Here is a 24142-nt window from a genome sequence, read left to right as displayed (position 1 = left end):
CCCCTTACCGCCAGGGTCGTAATGAGGCCCATTGTCTTTTTTGGTGTGGGTCAGGGTGAAGGGGATGGAAGGTGTGATCCATATCAAGACTCCCCTCGCATAGGTGGAGTACGTGGAGCCTATCAAAGTTCCTCTCCAGACTTTGGCTAGCGCTGCTAGTTTAGGTGCGTTTAGGTGGGTCTCTTGCAACAAGGCGACTCCTACCTTATGGCGCTTCAGGAAGGAGTGGATTCGGTGCTGTTTGACGTAACTGTTTAGGCTCTTACATTCCAGGACATTATTTTGACGTCATCAGCCATGGTCTAAAAGCGAGTGCGGCTCTATGGATGATTCGCAAGGCAGCCCAGTGGTATGTTCTACTCTCTGGGGGTTCCCGTGCAGTCCTATAACGATTCTGCTGCCAGTGGTCTTGGTCTGTTCCCTGTGTAACTTCAACTGGGTTCCCTGCATGGGGTTCCCTTGCCTATAAATGTAAACTTTTAACTTTTCTGCTAACAAAACGCGTCTAGCGAGGTTCCCCCTGTTCTGATTTCCCCGTTTCTGCTCCATTAGGCCTAGGCCCCTTGGTTCCCTACGGGCAGGTAAACTACCCAAACAGATCCCAGGGGTAAGAGTGGTTCAACTTCTGGTGGTGCAACTATGCAGAGTTTCGTGTCTGGATTGGCTCCTGTTACATCGTTGTCGCCGCTTTCCTAGTGTAATACTATTACACTAATGAGCATTGCCTGGGGACGGCGGGGGGGGGGTTCTTCGTGATTTTGGTTGTTGAGGTATGCGCTGCTTCGACTCAAGGTCAGGGACCTGCTCCCTGTCCATCCATTTGCTGACCTCCACAGGGGTTTCGAATAAGTTGGCTCTGTTGTTGTGCAGGATTTTCAGTCTAGCCGGGTATAGCAGCACATAACGCAGGCCTGCGTTCTTCAGTCTGGCTTTGATGTTATTGAATTGGGCCCTACTCCTTTGGACTTGTAAGGTGTAATCTGGATAAATGGCGATCTTTGCAGAATCACGTTGTATGGTGCCGCCCTGTCTTGGAAAGGCTAAAATGATTTCTCTATCCTTGTAGTTAAGCACTTTGGCTATGATGGGTCTAGGCGGGTTTCCCGGGGGTGGCCGCTTGGCGAGGGATTGGTGGGCTCTCTCTATGGTGAAGCCTTGTGATAGTTTCCCTGCTCCATTTTCATGTATCAGGAGGTCTTTGACATAGTTTCTGCGGTCATTACCTTCAATACCCTCAGGCAGGCCACTGATTCTGATGTTATTTCTACGGGCCCTCCATTCTGCCTCGTCGGCTCTGTCTTCCAGGTTCTTCACCTTCTGTGTTAGGGCGTCAACTTCTTTCTGGAGTTGGGTCTTTGCTTCGGTGTTGTCTCGTACTTGGGTTTCTAAAGCTTCTGTTCTGCAGGTTATGGAGCGCACGTCCTGCCTCAGTAGGTTCAGATCAATGGCTACAGCGTCAATTTTATTTTCCATGGTTTTTTGGAGCGTCATAATGGCCTCTAATAGCTGCGAGTTCGCCGGTTCGGGTGTCTCCGCGCTCGATGTCTCCCTGTTGGCGGTGTCAGCATCTGGTCTGAGCGACCCGGTGGCCACAAAGGACTCCATTGTGGTCTGTCTGTGTTTGTTTCGGGCACTTTTGGTTGACATAGCCTTGGGTGTGGGCAGGCCCGCAGGGTCTTTCAAAAGCTTCTTGGTGGCGGTTGAGGCTGCTCGCCCCGCAGCGGTGCAGCCTCCGGGGCTGTCTAGGGCCAGTCTACATCCTCCGCTTCCACCAATGACAGGCGAGGTGCAGGCTGGTGGGAGCAGTGGGGTGCTTGAGACAGACAAGGCCCCAGTGGAGTGTGCGCCTTGCAAGAGGAGCTCCTTAGGTTCAGGTTGGGGGGAGGGCTTCAGTATCGGTACTATCCGAGTACCCAGAGTGTTCAGGCGGTGCGCTGCGTCAGTTTTCGGGCTAGCTGCGGTCCCGCAAGCCGCAGGGTATCACTTTGCCTCCTGAGCCCGAGGTGCGGAGTGCGATCACCGTTTGGAGGTGTTACTGAACATGGGCCTTTGTAAGAGATGTTGGTGTACTGGCGCAGCGTGGGGGCCGTGATGGTCGTTGGCCCTGCCCCACTCACTCCCACGCCTCTGCCAACCGCCGCACCTCATGACTGGGGCTGGTGGCGTTTAAGGCCTTCAGTGGCGGTCCCGCTGAGCTCTCCAGGCTCGGCGGCACAACGCCCAATGCAGGGCGGGGTATGCTGTCACTAGGCATGCTCACGGCAGGGCCGGGGGGTCAGCACATTGTGTTTATGCGCTGCGCCAGTGGTGTCCACGGGGTCCTCCCTTCCCCGCTCCTCACCGCACATCCGAGGGTCGCCCAGCAGGCTCTCTTGGTGCTGCCACCCGGGGCCCGGCGGTGGGGCCGAAGGCCGCGGCAGCTCCTATCCGGGCCAGTGGAGTGCCGCCCGCTGTCACAGGGTGTGCGCATCCCGCTTCCAAAGGGCCCCGGAGACAACGCCGCTCTCGTGTCCGCGGGGGCCTCTGCCGCTCCTCCTCACTCCTCCTCTACGGCCACGCCATGAGGCTCTGTGGTGCGCCTGGTTGGGGTTGCAGTCTCCCCAGGGGAGCCCCGTTATGTGGTCGAGGCGGGGTCAGGATGACTCCGGCTCCTCTCCCATCACTTCGGCAAGCAGCACGGGCCGCTCTCCACTTTTGGCGCTCCTTGTCCGCGGCCACTGCTGTTGGCTTCTGTTCCGGCTCCTCTCTCCTACGGTCCGGCCTCTGCTCGGAGGGGCTGCTTCCTCCTGGTTCAAGTCTCCTGGTCCCCGGTCCACGCTTCCACTGCGATTGGAGGGGGCCTCAGGGCCAGCAGGATCGCGTGGTCTCTGTATGGTGGGTAGGCTCCAGCAAAGAGACGGATCAGTCTGCAGCTGCCATTTTCTGGTCACAGCGTATTCTTTCTCCACGGCGCGATGGGTTTGTGGTGGATCAGAGCGGTATCAGACCTCGGCCTCGGGTTCCCCAGGCTTACGCTCACGGTCGTGTTGATTTTCTGTGGTCTAAATGCGAAAAAGCTGAAGTTGGCGGCGGATCAGTGAGCGTATTATACGGAGCTGCATAGAACACGTCTGTCCTACATGGCAGTTGGCCACACCCCCGGCGTGTCGGAGAATATCTCTAAGCCCGAGAGTCTTGGGGAAGCTGCCATTTTGTTTCCACACTCTCCACAAATTTTGCACCCGGAAACGGCTGTTTCAAATTCAGCCTCTTCATCTGTCCCTCATACGTTGCTTCCAACGGAAAGTGACGACACATTGTTTCCGGATCAATCAGTACCAAGAACAGCCAGATATCACTTGCGTCCGAGAAAATAGACATACGGCACGGGTCGGCTGTGCATCTGATAGACATACGGCACGGTTCGGCTGTGCATTCAAGGAAGGAAAAGAGTCATCGAGGGCTTGTTTTTTCCCAAATTTGAGAAAGGGGATTCTGTTGGCTAGGCTTTTGGAAGGATATAGAAATCGCGCAACCGGGGGGGTCACCAGCAACGAACATTGGGGTTTCCGTTTGAAGACTGCAATGCCTGCAACCACCGCCGCTCGTATTGGACTTGTAAATAAGGGTGTGACCAACCGGTGCAATGGACAAAATGCCTGGCCCCGAAAATGTGTTGCTGTATTTTTGTAATAATATTTGGTTTTATAATAGTCACTGTTGTAGGCCTTTGGTATTTAGAAGAAGCTTATCCTTTAGAGTTTTCGCTACTGACTAAAAATGTACCCACTGTCCATACACCTTTTGTGCATTTGCATACTTTGTCCCCTAGAGATTCCCAGCACAGAAAAAGGTATCATAATAATACTCTGTTACTTGTCATGAATGCTACACATGCCATTTTTAATAGGTCCAATTGCTGGGTCTGTTCACATTTACCGCAACAAGGGGATAAAGGGCTAGGTTGGTATATTCATCCTTTACCGTTGACAACTGCTTGTTCTCTTAGAGCACTGTTCTTTGGCCGATGGAACAATAGCGTCTCAGGGAACTTTGATGGCACCAATTTGAATAGTTTTGAAAAGCGTGTTTTGACTCCCCTGGGATGCTCCCTTTTCGCAAATAGGAGTAAGCTGAATGTTGCTTCTATTAGGCCTTCTGATAGACTGTCTCGTCCCTTTCAATCTTTGATTCCCTTTAAAATGGCTCCGATAGGCAATAAGGATGCCATGCCTCCTTCTTACACTGTTAACCATAGCCCTGATTCAGTTTCTTCTGCATACAGAGGAATGGCACTCGGTCAATGGGAGTTTTTAAATGTTGTGCCAACGTTGCAAATTTGACCGGGGAAGACAGACCTTTGTATGTAGGCGAACCTGTCTATTTTGTTTGCGCTAATGTAGCGTTTCCATGGTTGCCCAGCAATTGGCAGGGAACCTGTTATTTAGGGATCCTGTTATCTGGGGTGTTCATAGCAAGTACTATAGAAATTTCAAAAGCTCGTCAACGACGGGACGAGAATGGTGACACCCCAGCACAAGTCTTGGGAGATATAGCCAAATCAATTGTGCCATTTTGGGGGCAGATAGCGAATTCAGAGGATATCAGGAGACTAGCGAGAGTACTGGAGAGAACCATCAACCGGACCACGGATATAGGGCCTCATTACGACCCTGGCGGAGTGGGTTTACGCCAGCGGTATTCGCGGCGGACCCTTCCGCCCTACTACGAGTTCCCATAGCGCCATGGAGCGGTTTCCGCCTGGTTTTTCCGGGCGGAGAAATCCATGGCGCTACGGGACCTTGTTGTTAATTACGCCACCGTATTTTACGGTGGCGTAATTAACGCCTTCCCCACTCCCATTATACCCTATGGGGCAAAAATGGGAATGGGGAAGGGTAAAATGGGGAATGGGGATTTACCGCCCCGCCAAGGTCGGAATGGGGCGGTAAATCCACCAACCCCCATGGCGGTATCGGCAGCTTTCCGCCGTGCTCCATGGTACATATTGCACCACGATCTCCGCCAGGGTCGTAATGAGGGCCATACTCTACAATATGACATTAGAGCAGAAAGCAATAAATTTAGTAGCACTCCAAAATTGTATGGCATTAGATGTCATTTTAGCTGAGCATGGTGGAGTATGCAAATTAGTAGGGTCCGCTTGCTGTGTTTTTGTACCAGATTCCTCCCCAACTATCTTCAAGGCAATACAGAATCTGCACGTCCTTAGTTCCGAAGTGCATGTTCCCGAGGGAAATTGGGATCTTGGCGCTTGGTTCTGGGACTTCTTGCGATCTTGGGGTTGGAAGGTACTTTCGGTCTTATTAACTATTTTAGGAATTCTGTTGTTCCTTTGTTGCTGTATTTAGTGTCTGCCTGGTATGTGTTCGATGCTAGGGGGATGTTGTGCACAAGCAATAGATTCGATAGGACATAAGGTGTATGCCTCAAATAAGACTTCCAAAGAATATGTGTTAAAATATATATTAGTAAAAGACCTAATGGCAATAGATATTTCAGATAGTGATTCAGGGTACATGGATTCTGATGCATGGAGTTATTCGCAAGGAGACCCAAAGTAGTTTTTAGCACTTGGCATAGGCCAAAAGGAGGGTTTTTCGGAATAGAAAGTATATCGTGCCTCCTATTGTGGAAAATATATTTAATATTGGCCTACGCCAAGCTGCTCGAAAGTCGCTTGCGAGAGAAATCTGTGTTGCAAGGTCCTGACCTTTAATCCATGTAGGTCGCCATTTTAGGTGAAACCGCCATTTTAGGATTTGTGTGGAAAAGTCACCCTGTGAGCTAAAATGGTGGACGATCTCATTGCAAAATGCAACATGGCCATCTTGAACTCTGTACATCGCTAATGTGTAATCTGCCTGCAGGCTTCTTGTTGAGGTCATGAACTGAGTCCTCGTCCTACGTTGACCTATGTGTAAAAGGACGACTCGCGCAATGAAACCAATCCACGAGTATATATTATGATAATGTATTTACATATTGAACAAAGAACATCTGTTTTACTACATTTTATTAATGTTGAAGAAGACCTGCAATGCGAAACTTTAGAATACACAGTTAATGCATACGCTTATTGTTACATGTAATAAAAACAAACCAGTTAGATGCGGTTATTTGGGATTCGGCAACGGACCCTAGAATTGGTGATGTATAAAGTGGAATATTAACCCGAAGTGGGGCTGGACATAGTGCCCACAAAATGTATAAAAGGCGAATGTTTTCTAATGTACAGCGTCTCTCACTGAACACACTGAACCATGCTGGAGTTCACTGTGTTGTACTGAGGGCCGATAGCTATCTGACTTTGCGCTGTTTTTGTAATTGAATTCAGTAGAGAATAAAGTACTTTGTATGTTCCTTTGTAACCCGTTCGGTGTATTTCCTTTTGGGGTACTCAGCCTCGATATTTTGTTTCTGTTTTCACAATCCGGATAGCATTACCCCTGAAGCTTGTGTCGCTCCTGCTTTTCCTGGCAACAGGCAGCATCTAGCATACCATGGGCATGGTGCACGGCATGTCCCAACCCATATTTTTGAATACGCTTTTGCTTGTGCTGGTAGCACTCTTGAGCCATGTCTCCGAGCACATTTCCCTGCCACCACTACAGCACAGGTGACCGCCATGAAGGCACGTTGCTATGCAGAAGCCCATATGCCCAGTAGCATTACTGCACTGGACTGTCCGCATGTGGAGATAGCGGCGCCCCAGTCAGCAGAAGAGCTATATCACAAACGGGAGCAGTACCACTCCTTGAATTTACAGGTCACCTGTGATCCTGACCTCCTCATTGCACATTGCTGTGCCTGCTTCCCTGGCTCCACCCATGATGCCATGGGACTGAGGAACAGCCCAAAGCCGAAATGCAGGGAAAGGCACATAGAGCAACAGATGTGGATATTGGGTGAGCACAAGTGCCATCACACAGACACTTCTCACAGCACAATAGACATGCCATGTGGGGGTTAGCACAACTGAACAATGCATGCCCTGTCTTGGCCCTGTACATGCAGGATGTGACCACCCACCACCGCACATTAGAGACTACTACCTAGAGGACAATGACATGATTGAAAATGTTTCAGTAAATCACCAATGCATATTTGCTCAACATGCTACCAACACACGCATAGTACTACAGGAGCCACAATGCAAAATTTCACATCCTTATACATGGAACGACACGCTCCAACACTGCAACAAAGGTATGTGACACTAGCAGAAGTAATGCTATGTACTCAAGTGGCCATGGATGTGAAGCCATCATAGAATAGACACACACAACCTGCACTAGTACTACTAAACACCCATCAGGGCGCTTGCATGGGAGAAATGCACAGGCCCAACACAGGGACCATTATATTGTGCCCTGTCAATCACAAACCATGAAAGTGATGAGTGCTGGATGTGAGCTCTGTGCATGATGTTTCACGACAGAGCAAATATATCCCCTGAGTGAATGATTCAATATACAAGTACTGGTATGGTAAATCATGTCATGTGACAATACTTATCAAATGCATGCACAGACTCTCTCTCTATTAAAATGCTGTTGTAATATCTAACACATCTGCAATGCTTTATGTCTGACACATATGACCTTTGACCTTTCAGGTGACTCTGGATACCTTCAGCTACCATGGCTGATGACACCAGTGCAGAATCCACAGACACCAAAGGAAGTGGCCTACAATGGGGCACATGTCCAGACCAGATTCTGCATTTAGTGTATCTTTCTCCTTTTGAAGGCTTGTTTCTGGTGCCTACAACATTCTGGATGGGCCCTAATGTACAGGCCAGAAGCGCGTGCGTGGGTCCACCCATGCATTCGATAATTTGAAAGAAAGAAAGGTGAGACAAAATGTTCTTGCCTTTACCACGCTGCTCAACATTAGCATCAGGCAAAATGTTCCCCTGCCCCTGATGAGGACATGCCACCCCAGAAGAGGTGGAAGAGGGTAGGTATGAATGTCTTGTTCACCAAGAACTGATTGAAAATTGTGTTGATAACAATTGAAATGCACTTGCTACATACCTCTGTCTATAGTGATATTATTTATTAGACACTTGCACAGAATAAGGAATGTCTTAGTATTGATTTCAGTGAACTATTTAATGTGCAATTACAAATGACCCTACCCAAAATCCCTCCCCTAACACATCCGCATGCATGGGTGAATCTCATGTTTGTATGTGTTGGCATGGGCATTTCATTTACAGAACATCTGTATTACTGCATGTACCCACCTCCCCAGGCACATCAACCTTACCCATTGTGAGCATCTACACTACAGGATGCATGCTTTTGGGCACTGCATTCAAATGTACATGAGATCCGAATGATTTACCACCATCACTGTGCTTTCCTGCTGTGGCCTCTGCAATGCCCTATATGGCCTCCATGTGGAGGATGGAGCTTGCCTTATCTTTCCACAGAATGAGGGATAAAGGTTCCACTGTGCCACCTCCTATGGCAGCACTCTCCCTCCTGTGTCGTGAGATAAAGGTGCAGACCCTCACGTTTAATTTGTTCCACTGCTTGCGGCAGTCCTCTGCTTCACAGGAAACCATGCCCACAGCTGTCACCTTAGCCATGATGTCTTCCCACATGGCTGCCTTCCTCTCTGCAGAAGTATTCCTCAGCCTGCTCCGAAACAGCTCTTCAGAAACTGCATCAGCTAGTGCAGTGAGCTCAGATTATGAGAATGTAGGCTTCTGCAGCCTAATTTCTGGGAGGCGTGCCTTTCCTGTGTCTTGAGACATGTTGCTTCCACGGGTATAGTGTCAGGATGGCAACAGGAAATGGGAGATTCAGAGCGGATTGAGTTTTTAAAGATGGGTGCCGCTGTGCTTCCCATTCCGGAAGTGCCATTATTTCCGCAGGTCGTAACACCACCAGCAGAGCTACTGTCAGGTGTCCGGCGGTAACAGTGATACCACTGTGTTTTAGCAGCATTACCGCTCGATGTCTATTCTCGGTGGTAATTCCACTGAATGGTATTACCGTTTACTCCAGGGGGGTTCACATGTGCCAGCCAGGTCATGATACAGCAATAATTCCGCCGGTCATACTGACGGTAATAGTATTACTGACTGCTGTATTTCCACAAAACTCAGAATGAGACCCAGAGTATTGCAACTCAGATAGTTGGAAGCCAGATAAATCTGTAAATTCCATAGTGTATTGGAAGGACTCAACACTGAATATCCAAGTAATGTGTTCCTATGACTAAATATGCCATATCACCTATCTCATTGATTGTGCATGGTCTACTATCAATAATGTGGGTCCATGCCATGTGGAGTTGTAAGACACAGAGAACATCATCAGCCTATACCAAACAACGTATGAACAGGACACCACCTTAATAGTTTCCTGTACGTAGTTTAAACGCTCAAATAGGAACAAGATCAGGCTTGCCAATCGATTGAATACATTTCCCAATTATAGGGGATTTATTTACAGATATATCTGTGATGGTGCAAAAGGGGCACATGTCATGTCATGCACCGCCCCCTAAATCCTCAAAACGCAAATCAAATACAAGATAAGGGAACTCACATAAATGAATGAATGTAGGCCTTTTTTCCCAAACTGCTTTCATTAGGCCTGAGTACAAGCAACACACTCAAACAACTAGAATAGGGAGAAGTGTATGTTGTTGTTAAAATATAAACACAAGTAGAATATAATTAGTTGGCAAAACTATAAGTAGTGTGCAACATTTAGGGAGTTAGACATGCAGGAAAAATGATAAGTGTAGCATTGATCAGAGGTTCTGCCATTTTCTAGCAAAAACCTTATGTGGATTCACCCAGCGTTTTATTTTAGAGTTGAGGCACTGCACTGCTTAGATTTGTTAAACTTTTATGAAAAGCCTTTTCTCATCTGAAAGTATGTGGCAGCCAACGTTACGGTGGAAGGGAATACAAGATAGTGCTTGCCGGAGCGTCGAGGAAATATTGATTGCCAGGTGCAATAATGCCAAAACACCCAACACAGTGCCCTCTCTGACCAAGCAGTGCCACTACACCCTGTATTAAATACAGTAAAATAGAAGGAAATATCCCCAGCAGACAAAGCCTCACAGAGACTGTTCAATGATCCAATTAAAAGATTATGCACATGCGTTGGTAGCGAGTATCAGGATCACAATTGCAAGCTAGAATATTCAAGGTTAGGGAAGCTGCCTGGAACAAAGGAGGCATGGCATGGAAAATTAGATGGAAGTATATTTTTATTTGTAGAAACAGGGTTTCGATTTCTCCATTCCCAGTAACAGTACATTAAATAATAATTGGAGTGACTGGCATAGATGCAACATTCGAGGTCCCCTTAAGAGGTGCCATCCAATGGCAGAGAAATATTCTTATCACATTCAGAATGAAGTGTGCAAACCAACCAGATTGCATTCTAAGGATCTTTTTGCAATGACGACTATGTTTGAGGGGTTGGACCTGGGTGGGGTTGTAGGTAATGGACTAGCCAATGGCATGCTCTAATGAATAGGTGTCTATAGGGGACCTAATTAGTGCAGCCAATTATTATGTTAGAAAATGTCACATGTTATTTTTGTAATTATACAAAGTGCTTGGATTTGTACCTTATAATACTCAGCCCGGTGTGGGCCTGTTGATTTTCTTTTGTAACTTTATTGACTCCTGGCTGACAATACTCTCTTTGCGTGTGCATATTGTATACCTGGAGTGGAACACACTATTCCATTTTTAGTAAGCAAGATGGTCATGTTTAATTTGCTCATGATGTCCCTACCCAATATATTCACTGGCGGTTTCGTGAATAAAATAAAGTTGCTTTTATCTCTTGTGTTCCATTTTTTATCAGTAGGTCTTCTCGGAAAGGAATCATCTCCATTACCCCAGAAAATCCTGCATGCCCATTATGGTGTCTGATAAAGGAAACCATCCATCCTTGATACAGGATTTGGTTGTTCCTGAGTCGGTCAGGAATAAAAAAAGTAATTTCTCTTATCTTCACTCTGACACAAGGTTCCTCTTCTGGGCTTGAGCTTACTGATAGCATTGGGCATGTCATACACTTCTGTGAGCTTCTGTGGGATGTCTTATTGTGTATTTGTACTGATGCTTGAGAATGTGAACAGGTTTGCCCCTCCCACTAACCCTGCCAAAATCTGCTGTGAATGGTTCTGAGCATGTACTTGCAGTGAGTTTGGTGTCTGTTGCTGCAATGGTGTGTTATGTTGTATTATAGCAGTGTACGCATTTGCTGTTGTTGCATTGCTTTTATATTGTTTGCTAATGGATATGACATCTGTTGCTGCTGCTTTATATTATGTGTATTTGGATAGGGCTGTATTGTAATCTGTGTATTTGGAAAGAAGTATTGTGTCTGTTGCTGGTAAGGGTTGTGTTGTGTTTGATACTATATTAGAATGTATTTTGTGATGGTAGTCCCCCTATTCCATAGGGACATGAGCCAGAAGGTCCTGCCTGTCCCCCCGCTTTTACATGTTCGTGCATAACGTGCAGTCTTTCCCCATGTCCAACATTGTGCGCCAAATCCTCCAAAACACCATCTATGTATGTACTATTTACCTCAATTCCAACTGGACCTCATTCAGTAGACCCCTACTCAAAATGTGATAAAATATTGGAATGTTTTTATCTCATGGTTCCCTTGTTTCCAAATGTCATGTTTCTTGCAATTCCCATGTGCATTTTGTGGCATCCTCATCCACTTTCATTGTTTGTGTTCGTGTTATGAACTTGCTCATGTCCGGTGTGTTTGGGTAGTGTACCATTAATGCTTTTCATACTTGTGTTTGACAGTTATTAAAAGGTGCTCCATCATGTGCATTTCTATTCAATGTCACTCCTGGGTACCTTGCCTTCTTCCAGAGATAGTCTGCTTCCTCTCCCTGTAGTGAGCCAATACACTCTTTATGTCGCCCACCGCAAACGTAACCATTTTTCTAACGAATGCATCCATTTACCTGCTCCTGTTGTGAGTGATGGTACATTATTCACGAACTTGTCCTCATCTAAATCTGGCCACAGAACATACTGTGATACTCCTGGACCTTTCTGTAATAAAGGACATTCTGTACCCCTTTATCTCTGTATCAATACATTCTCCTTTCCCTTCCCCTTTGCGACAAATACCCATCCTGGTATACTCCTAAGCCTGTCCCTATAAAGAGACTCCCTACATTCTGTTCTCAGAGGTTCTTCAGTTTCTGTCTCATCCATCACATCGTTGTCATCCATATCTGTATTTTCCCAATCTTGAGATAAATCATAGTCAACAATGTCCCTGCGCAATTGTTCATTTGACCACTTGCCCCATGTTTCTACTGTATGTTAGCCATTTACACAGAGATTCTTTATTGTTTTGTTGTCCATTTTAAATCAAATCTGTCCTGTCCTCCATTTATCTGTAGTTACCACACCCCATGTCCATCTCCTCACCCCTTTCTTGCTTTTACCAATTCTGCCTGTATTTCTTTCAATTGTGCTTTTAGAGCCACCTGCACATGATTTTCTACTTGCGAAAACAAGTGGATTTCTTGTTGAATCCTTAGGTGGGTCCTGCTCATTGTTATTTTCCTCTCCACGGTGTACAAACTTGCAGGCTGCAAGGGATAGTTTCCTCAAATTGTCTCTGGGTATGGGGACCCATACAGAGAAGGGGCAGTGGGCTGTGTGAGCAATTACATTTGTATCTCCTTCAACTGATTCAAATATTTTCCACAATTCTATAATACTTAAACTATTTTTTTACTTCCCTTTATATTTAGCCGTTAGAGGCCCTCTTAACGGGATGGAGGGTAAACCACACCTCCTCACTTCTATAATGCAAGGGTTTCTACACTTCCTCATGCCCCTTACCATGATGGAGGGTAAGCCACACCATGTTTACAATACACCTTATGATCTATGCAGCGTTGCCCTTCCTCTTGTAGAAGAGCACTCATTTCTGTATTATTTCACCATAAAAACACTATAACTACACTACCTGGTCTTCACAATTTACCAGGAGAATTATTTTTAACTCAACAATTCACCCCTCAATAACTGAACGACCATTTATTACACCACAGAGTTTTTTTTCATGCACAGGCACACTCATGTTCTATGTTCCTTCAAGGTCCACAATGCTGAGTCTCTTCTTGCAACTCCCTGCCTCACCCCGCTCAACGGGCCACCAGAAAGATTGTGCGGGCCTTCGCAGAACTCTGCGCCCACTCGCCTCCTCATTTGTGTGCATGGAAATTGTTTTCGACAGGCCAAGGCTACTGGCCAAGGAGGGCGGCAAGGAGCCCTCAACTTTCTGAGGACCCTGGAGTCCCTTTATCATTTCCAAATGTATTAATGCCAGGAAAACCAGCCCATTCACAAAAAAAAGGAAGTGCACCAAGTGGAGGAAAATACAGCTTTATTCACTTTTATTAACAAAGAGGTATTTTGTGGATACAACATTTTGCAAGGAGCACAACTAGACCATGATTTATTCCTTATCAGAGTGAAGGTAATATTGGCATTGGTGCCTATACTAGAGGACAACGTGTTATTCAAATTTACAGAAATGTTATTCAGATCAGCAGTTCCCACAGAGAGTGTGCATGGAATAATCATTACAGTACATTTGGAATCAATGATAATGAAGGAAACAGCAGTAATATTACATGGAGTAGATTAGGAGGGTATTGAATGTCCACTGATACAACACTATGTTTGACTGATTTAACTGACAAACAACTCTTCAAAGATAATGACGACGACGGAGAGGCAATATTTGAGGTGTGTATACCATACCAGTTAATAGTGGAACATAGGGAAGTACTCCAGAAAGTATTGTTAGCAGAAATGTACCCCGGTTGAAACAGTACCCAAGAGTGCCCAATGTCCAGAGAAGTGTATGGGGGAATATATGATACAATTGTAGCATTAGCCGGTCAAGGCATTATAGTACCGTCATAATCCCTATGTTTATGGCTGTGTACTTTGTTAAAATGTCAAAGGACAAGCTTGTAAATGTATACAAGTTGCATGTGCCCTGAATAACATAATGAAAGCAGCATTTCCAATAGTTCCAAATCTTGCAACAATGTTGTGCAACATACCCACACATGCAAATTCATTGTACTTTACAGTAATACATCTAAAAAATGCTTTCATTTCCATACCATTGCACCCAGATTCACAGTATCTGACCACGTTTACTTGTTACTGCCAAAGACTGCAACATACCTGTTTACCTCAGGGGCACCGTTGATCACCCAGTGTGTTTAACAGGGTGCTACAAATGGACTTAGGGAATATACAGACACAGAGTGAAGTGATACAATATGTTGATGAAATCTTGGTGTGCAGCACCACAGAAGATGGATAAAGAAAGATTCAGTTATGCTCCTGATGCTATTAGCAGAGAAGGGGTACAAAGTAGAAAAAGAGAAACTGCAATATTCCTCCCATGATGGGTAAAAATCAATTTTGGAGGAATTCTGTTACTGGTGTCGAAAAAACTCTTTGGAATTGATCCAATGATTTCATTACCTAAAGCAATAGAATAATGATGGTCATCAATCACCATTCGAATAAAGGTGCTTGCACCAAAGGTTATACTTAAAGGGTTGCTGTTATCCAATATTCAAATGGTGTTGAGTTCTAGATTCATTAGAGGTGTCAGATTTAAATACTAAACTTTTTATTGGAGAAGGGAATTCAAGTTTATATTGGTGTCCTGATGTTTGAGGCTCTGTCCTCTCTTAATTTTGAGGGGAATCGTGAATTGTTGCACCTGTTCTGGAATGGAAAACCTTTTCTCACACTTGAACTTCAACTGCATAAAGCACATGTCATGACCAGACTGTGGGCCTCATCACGACCTCGGCAGTAACCCTTAAATCCGGGAGTAGCGCTATTACTGCCAGATTTAAGGGTCCGCCGAATCAGGGCCTCAGCAGATTTCAACCCAGCTCTGAGCTGGTGTGAAATCCACCGAGAATTTGCGCTCATACCGCCGGCGGGAAATCCGCCGGCGGTATGAGCGCGAAATTTCCCCATTGAGCCCAATGAGGAATGGGGCATTCCCGAATGGGCTCAATGGGGAATGGGGACTTCCAAGTCCGCCCAACTCGTGATCCCGCACTATTAGCACCGGGGGCTATGGCGGTCGTGCTAATAGCTCCCGCGCTAATACCGCCAGAGTTACTGCCGAGGTCATGATGAGGCCCTTTGTTATTACTTAGATCCAAATTGATTGTGAATCAATTGAGAATGTTGCTACCTAAATAAAATATGGAAGGGACATCTCTCAAGACCCAACAATTATGTGCTATGCTTTTGCTGCCAATGGATATGGTTAGCATACACCTACTAGGTAGGAACTGTTTGGAATGTGGGGTTTCCAGATCCAGTTCCCATTTATCAATCAATTTAAATGTGGAAATGGCCTGATCTTTTGGGAGTTTCCTGAATAATACTTGTCTGATGAAGATTTTGCATTATTCAGGCATACTCTGGCGAACACAGGCCCCCCACCCCCCAGATTTATCTGAATGGGGAAAAACAACTGTTCAACCTTTTTCAGAATGTCAGTCAGAATTTGAGCTGTTTCTGTATCGTCTTCTTTCATGGGATTCAGTGTTTCTTCTGACTTTGAAATAGTGTAAAATGTTAGGGTGTTCCTTCCAGTGTGGAATGCCACTCAAAACTGGGACAAAGGTTGATTTTCGAGAATGGAGAAGTGTTCCCATCACCAGTTTGTTCTCCTACAGAGATAACGGTGATGTCTCGGACATGATTATTCTTGAAATGAAATTTCACTTTCTCAGAAAGTCGTTCTTTTAAATGGCAGGTACCATTCAAACGTACATAATTGGTACTATTTTTAGTTTTATATGCCGGTTAGTCTGAATCCAGAGGACCTTGTTTACACAGTCAGTCAGAGGTTACAACCTCCGAAGAAGGATAGTCCCCAGTAAACAAGGTGTGCCTGCTGGAGTCACGACTATCACTGGATGTTTTAACCGATGTTGCCCAATTTTTATTTCCAGATCTGCAGTCTGTTCGATGGAAATGTCATTCCCATCGAAATGTTGGAGTTGTCCGGGAAGCGGTATGAGGGGAATTTTGGTGACCTTCACCCTCCCTGAGTTGGTTGAATGTCTTTTTGTACAACGGTGGCTTGGGATCCAGTCTGCACCAGAGCCGATAACTCACACTGATCCTGTACGTTGACCGGGGAAGAAAATATGCCCTCTTTCTCCTGCAGGGTACACAGAAAGTGTAAGTTATTTGCCAGCTCATCAGTCATTTTCCTGATATTGAACTCTGACACTATGTGATCTTGGGCAATTTTCTGTGTCGGAGATCGGGAATATTTAAGAACAAATTATGTCTGGCAATTTGCTTTGTTGGGGGGATCCTCTTTCTTCCCAGATTCTTTGCTGTCCCCCTTTACCTGAAGACAGTTTTCAGGATACTACTTCTGTTTCTATATTAGCTGGGTCGCATTTTTGGGGTCTAAGAGTTTGGGGTCTAAGAGTTTCTTGATCTGGGTCAGTCCCCATATTTACTCTGTCAAGCTCAAGGTCTTTTGACACCTTTTTCTTTGGCAGGGATCCTCCCCCATTCCAGAACGAGTAGATTTGCTTTCCTCAATCCTTTGGGGATTCTTCTCTTACAAAGGGTATTATCTTACCCTTTGCTCTTTGGGTTCTAACTTCCCTGAGGTAGAAGATTCGCTTTCAGGCTGAATGGTTTCCCGGGATTTTGTTTGGGTGAGAAAGGGAACTTCATCTATGGCTTGGCCATTCCTCCTCCGGGGCATTGGACACGGGTGTTGGGGAATTCTTGGGAAACAGGGTTAGATTGAGGGTTTGACTGTGCCCTCAGCATGCACCCAGGTCGTCGGTCAATTACTGGACTTGTCACTCCAGTTGTGAACATTTTTCTGGATTAGAGGGAGGTCTCTGTTCATACCTTTGCTTCTCCTGAAAATGGTAACTGGCCCTCCTCCCGTAGTAGCTTGTTTATTAGAAAGGTCCCCCATAATTTTCCATCCTGATTCTCCCTGTTTCAGGGATCGATTGTCCTGGAACCAAGGAGAAAGAGGAGGATTGTTCTTGAAGTTCTGATTCTAAGGGTACCTTTTGAAAAAATTCAGGTTGATAGGTGGAGGTGAATCAAATTTTTCAGAACACTAGACTGCACATTATGGTTAACACTTTTGCTCATTGCAGACCTCTTCCTCATTTCATTACATGTTGTTTCACAACATAGAAAATGTTCATGAATTCTGCCAGCACTTTTTACTGGATATTGAGTGGGTTTCTCACAATATGACATTAGGGCATGGGGAATGGAGGTGGTACCCCTAAAAGAAAAGTGGGGATTTCATGCCTTATCGGATGATGCCTGTCTGTTCTTCTGATGGTCACCTCCCGTCGTGTGATCTTCCCTCACATAGCCACCTCTAGGGTCAGGATCAGTTAGTGGCTGCTGTCCCCTGGCCACATGAGGAGAGGCTACCTCTGGTAATGAAGTGATGGCATCAGATTAAACACATCAGAAACATTGGAATGCATTACACACGGGGGACGTAACACTTAGAACTATGAGTTTAAAGAAATGCACAGATGCACATGTTAAGGTACTGCCTTGGTGCACACAGAGAACAGCTGCACAAAATAGGGGATGTCTTTCATAGAGTGAAATGGGAAGAAGGAATGATGGTATGCAGAGTGGAGGCAAAGTTTGGATTGGCAAACAAAATGGTGCTAACTTAGACGATATATGTCTTGTTGAATAGAGGCAAAATGGAAAATTGTTAACTAGGATAAATGGGAAAAAAGAACCGTTTCACAGCAAAAATCTCACACACCCTTCTTTATGTTTTAGATCCAATGGAACTATCAAAGTGGTAGAGAACACTGGGTGTAAAAGAATAATGGACATGACAGCAGCTCTCATGCACCATTACTGGTCCTGCGGCACCCAGGCCTATGTGCAGCTCCCAACCAATTTGAGTGGCTCTTGCACATTAACAACACCTCATTCACCAGCATTGGTGCTGCCACAAAGTCAAATTTTCTCAATCACCAATCACCGCGCCCTAAAACTATCTGAACTATTGCAAGCAAGATAGATGCTCTTTGACTTTAGAAAGAAACACGAGAGAACATTATTTTTTACAATACTCTTGTGACAATTTGGTGGCGATCCCTACAAAAAACAGATTTTTTAGTAAGGCAGCAGTATTCTTCACATCTCTTTTGGCACCTGGAACTCAAGCAGCCACAAATGCAAATTGGGTGGAGATCACCCAGCGGGAGCTGCTACAGATGGCGAACAGTACTGAAAAATGGTTGAACTAAATCAAAGAGGTGCTTAGGGATGTCAGATTAACCACTCTCCAGAACAGGCATGTTATAGACCTCCTTACCACTATGGAAGGTGGCGTCTGTGCAAAAATCAGCACAAGCTGCTGTACATTAATACCAGCAAACGATGCACAGAACAGCAGCTTAACAGATGCTATTGCTGTTGTGCATGAATTGCACATTATCATGGAAAAGGTGAGTCATCTAATTGTTGAATGTAATGTTTTCCTTGGTGCCCTCTGGGCTCAGAATTTTTTTTTAAATGTTGGTTCCTATCCTCATTGACTTGAGAAGTTTAGGGTATTTAAAGAGGGTTGGGAAGAAGAAATCGCAATCACAAATATTGTCACTTACATTTCGGTCTTATGATGTCACTGTCCTCTTGATACATACTTATACACAAACATGCCCGTCGAATTGGGAGAAAGAAATATGTATGTTTGGTAGCAATAGATGGTTGGTTGCAATAGATAGACCCATTGGACCCCCTGGCTCCCGTTTTACCCCTCCCCCAGAACTTGAAAATTATACCCAACACAAGGTATATTGTGATGCGGATGGAGAGTGCTGTTTTATGACATGTCCTCCAGAAGAATATGGAGCACACACAGCAAGTTTTAAGGGAGTGTGTCAGGCATGGATCCCAAAAGATGCCTAACCATGTGGCCTCTAGAAATATTGTTGCCAATTGTACTACCAACACTGCTGTCATGAAGAATATTGTTGCCAAACGTAGTCCTATTCTTGTTGCTACTAGAAATATTGTTGCCAATTGTACTGCCTACACTGCTGCCACTAAAAATATTGCAGCCAATTGTATGCCTAACCCTGTTGCCACTAGAAATATTGTTACCAATTGTACTCCCAACACTGCTGCCATCAGGAAAATTGTTGCCAACTGTACTCCTAACCCTGTTGCCACTAGAAATATTGTTGCCAATTGTACCACCAACACTGCTGCCATCATGTATATTGTTGTCAATTATATTCCTAACCTGGTTGCCACTAGGCACCGCCACACAACACACCATGGTATGTCATGCTATGTGAGAGCAAACAAAGTAATCCCCACAACATGACACAAGTGTCACAAAGTACAGTGTCCCTGATGGAAACTGGCCACACATGAAATGCGCACAGTAATGCAGGACCAACAACACACATTACCAAATATTTAGCAATAATACAAATCAACTACACAACCTCAAACCTACATTAACATGACAGTACGGATTTAAAAAATTGGTAGTCTCACTACCTGATAATGGCAGCACTTCGACCACTTCCAACTGTACAGTGTTAGCGCCACGCAAAAGTGTATGTGCACTGCTTACAAAATACACTCCATTTCCAAAGTAGACCGCCTTGTGAAGACATGAGGAATGGACCTGTAAATTAGGAGGATGAGATGGATGCAGAGGCACATATCAATACACCATGCAGTGTACAATAAAACAACAATATGCACTAGGAATTTATACACAGTATTAACTACAGACTGCCCACACAGCAAATGGGAGTCCAACGTCACTGTGTAAATCAATGTCTCTTGGGCACACCCTTTGCAAGCCCATGGAAACGGGAAGTAGGAGGGGTGTGTGTCACACAAACCCAAGCATCTAACCCAAATTCAGGACAAGCCTGCATGTGCCCAGCCACAATACAGGGTATGCCCACGGGAGCCACACAAGGCAACACTCTGTTAAAAAAATTCAGAAATCAAAAATCAAAAATCAAAAATCAAAAACCAGAAATGGCCATGTATGGGCCAGGAGGGGTGGGGGAGGCCACCCAGGAGGTCCGAGGACAGGGTGCACACCAAAACCCACCAGTGTGGATTTTGGGAAAAAAACACCTCCATGGGCTCATGGCCTGCACGGCTACCCTATTGTGAGAGAATCGCTGCTGTCGCTCTCCTCACCCTCTGCAGCTGCATCAGGAGGTGGTGGTACTATGGGAGGCAGCCCACGCAAAGCCCTAGTCTGGTCCTCCATGGCAGCAAGCATGCAGGTGTGGAAGGTCTGGTTCTGGAGGATAATCGTGCGGAGGTCCCCATGCAACAACTCACGGGATGCCCGGACCTCCTCCCGAGTTGCCTGCATCTCAGCTGAGAGCTTAAGTGTGAAGTGCTCCAGCTGCTGTTCTGTCCTCGTGTCAGTTGAAGCCTCAAGCTCAACAAGAGTCACCCTGAGCTGACGGAGTTCCACCCTCAGGGCTTCCCTGTGGCCCTGGGACTCAATAGAAATGGCTTCCCGCACAGTCTCCAGTGTCCTCCCTGTGTGACTGACAAATGGAGTCTGTTGCCTGCTGTAGTTGTTTCATCAGCCTTTCTTGGGGGACAATGGAAGTGGCCACCCTATCCATGGCCTGAGTCATCATCTCAGATGATGCTGCCTGTTGGTTTGCCATACCGTATATGGATTGCTCCCATTCGGTATTGCCAGGTGGCATACGGCCACCGCTTCCGCGGGCACCACACCTGTCTGGGGCAAGGCGAACCGCGCCTTGCTGTGCCCGCACTGCCTGAGGCTGCAGGACTGCATTCCCCCTCTGATCTGCTGGCCCAGGAACAGGATCAGATGTTGCGGAGTGTGACCCTGCATCCGTAACCACCAAAGGTGGACCTACCAACACTGACATCCCCATTGAGGGTTCTACCCCTGGTGCAGGTGGGTTGGACAGTACAGAATCCCTCCCAGAAACACTTACCTGTACATAAGTGGCTGGCCTCAAGTCATGCCGCTACTCTAGTGACTGGAGGTGGGTCTCCAGCAGAGGACATTGAACTCACTCCACATGAGTATGTTGCTGGGACCTACGTCACAGAGGGACAGATCCAAGGCGTGGGATGACACTTCAAGGCCAACTGGCGTGAGGTTGGGCTAAATGTCTACTGTTGCCAGAAGGGATACTGCAATACCCAAATCCTGGTGCACAGAATGTATTGGATGAAGCACATGGGTGACCCAAACCACTCAGGCACACACGCCCTCACCTGGCACTCAATCAGAAGCCCTCACACACACACCATGCACATGGATGACACACACATGCATGTGCACTCATCGGACAATGCCTCGTAATCTGGCAGGTCTCCCACGCCTTGGATCTGTCCCTCTGTGACGTAGGTCCCAGCAACATACTCATGTGGAGTGAGTTCAATGTCCTCTGCTGGAGACCCACCTCCAGTCACTAGAGTAGCGGCATGACTTCAGGCCAGCTTTTTCTTTGCCCTGCGCTTCAGGTCATTCCAGCGCTTGTAGCAATCATTAGCTGTGCGCCTCACGAATCCAAGGGCACTTATGATGGCCGCGATAGTCTGCCAGTGTGCCAGACGTTGTGCAGGTGTGGTCTTGCATCCTGCAGTAATCACCATTTCGCTGTCATGTGCGGACACATACTCCACAAGTGCATCAAGTTCGGCCTGATTGAAGCTGGGCTTCCTTGGCGGGCCGGACTGTGTAGCCGTGTCTGGGGCATCAGCCTTTACTGGGCGAGCACTCTTCCTCTTGGAAGGTGGTGGGGATCCTGAGTGTCCTACGCCACTCTGGACACCAGGGCCAGGAGCCCCGGTGGATTGTGGACTAGGAGTGTGGGAATGAACACTCACCATGGGACTTGGTGCAGGCATTAGCTGAAGTGTGATGTAGTCAGGGGGAACGTCAGCAGGATGGACTGGGACCGACACTGCCCTGGCTGGGAGACTCAGAGCTGGAGTGGATGGAGCCGCAGCTGCCCCTGCACATAAGTCTCATCATCCGAATCGACACCTGAATAGAGCTCGGGGGAGGTGCACCCAGAGAAAACCCTTGAGAGAATGGTCTGCAGCAAGTGTGGGTTCTCACCCAGCACCACACCACGTCCCTCACTGGTGTCCGGTCGGGCCTGAGACCCCTCCTGGGTCTGCACCATCTCCACAACCCCAGCAGTATCAAGTGCGTCATCCCCTGCAAAGACATGAAAGAAAAGAAATGGGAACAGGCATTAGCACCATGGCACACAATTAGGGCTGAGAAGCAACAGAACCAGTACTTCATTGACACATGTCCCACATGACTATAACCCTCCCATGCATGCACCGTCACTGCGTATGAAGGGGAGGCAAATGGCACACATTGATGACACCAAGATGGAAGACCAACACATTTGCTGCATGCTGACTAGCAGTGCCATCACACATTGGCCTGTGATTGGCATGTCCAATACACATACATGACACATGCCATCACACAGATGGCATGTACCATAGCCATGTCACACATGTGACAATAGGACTGAGAAATGCCTAGTGAAAGTGGTGGAATGCAAACAATCAGCCTGAATGAACACAGAATAATACGCAACAATGTTGTGGCAAGATGACACTTCAAGGGCAACTGGCGTGAGGTTGGGCTAAATGTCTACTGTTGCCAGAAGGGATACTGCAATACCCAAATCCTGGTGCACAGAATGTATTGGATGAAGCACATGGGTGACCCAAACCACTCAGGCACACACGCCCTCACCTGGCACTCAATCAGAAGCCCTCACACACACACCATGCACATGGATGACACACACATGCATGTGCACTCATCGGACAATGCCTCGTAATCTGGCAGGTCTCCCACGCCTTGGATCTGTCCCTCTGTGACGTAGGTCCCAGCAACATACTCATGTGGAGTGAGTTCAATGTCCTCTGCTGGAGACCCACCTCCAGTCACTAGAGTAGCGGCATGACTTCAGGCCAGCTTTTTCTTTGCCCTGCGCTTCAGGTCATTCCAGCGCTTGTAGCAATCATTAGCTGTGCGCCTCACGAATCCAAGGGCACTTATGATGGCCGCGATAGTCTGCCAGTGTGCCAGACGTTGTGCAGGTGTGGTCTTGCATCCTGCAGTAATCACCATTTCGCTGTCATGTGCGGACACATACTCCACAAGTGCATCAAGTTCGGCCTGATTGAAGCTGGGCTTCCTTGGCGGGCCGGACTGTGTAGCCGTGTCTGGGGCATCAGCCTTTACTGGGCGAGCACTCTTCCTCTTCCGCTGGGAAGGTGGTGGGGATCCTGAGTGTCCTACGCCACTCTGGACACCAGGGCCAGGAGCCCCGGTGGATTGTGGACTAGGAGTGTGGGAATGAACACTCACCATGGGACTTGGTGCAGGCATTAGCTGAAGTGTGATGTAGTCAGGGGGAACGTCAGCAGGATGGACTGGGACCGACACTGTCCTGGCTGGGAGACTCAGAGCTGGAGTGGATGGAGCCGCAGCTGCCCCTGCAGCCTCCCCACCCTGCCTACTCGGGGCAGCAGATGACATAGCTGCCCCTGATCCACGTGGCCTGGTGACACCAACGTGCACCGCCACACATGGCCTAGACCTGCTGACCTGGAAGTCAGCCATGTAGTCCCCCGGTGCCAGGTCTGGTGCCACAATGGGCTGGTCCAAAAAGGGCTGAGCAGTGATGGTGTCAGCCACATTACCCTTAACCGGGGGGGGCATGGGTCTCCCTGACTGGTCATCCACACATGGGGAACTAGGGGCACCCTGCAAGTCCTGGCCACGTCCCCTACCATATCCACCACGCCCACCTCTTGAGGCTCGGCCACATTTGCCACCCTTACCGCGTGCTCGCCTCCCAACCATGGCACTAACGTTGTTGTGCGTATGGGAGTTGCAGTAAACTATTGTCCTGGGCAATTGGGGGTCAAAGGGGTAGGGTACTAGATGGAATTCATACCCTAGTGCTCTAGCAAGGCTGTATGTGACCCCTGGGGGAAGATGACGGGTCA

This window comes from Ambystoma mexicanum, chromosome 11 (assembly GCF_040938575.1).
Source record: "Ambystoma mexicanum isolate Mex_15411 chromosome 11, UKY_AmexF1_1, whole genome shotgun sequence".
Classification (NCBI taxonomy): domain Eukaryota; kingdom Metazoa; phylum Chordata; class Amphibia; order Caudata; family Ambystomatidae; genus Ambystoma; species Ambystoma mexicanum.
This window is presented reverse-complemented; position numbering follows the sequence as displayed.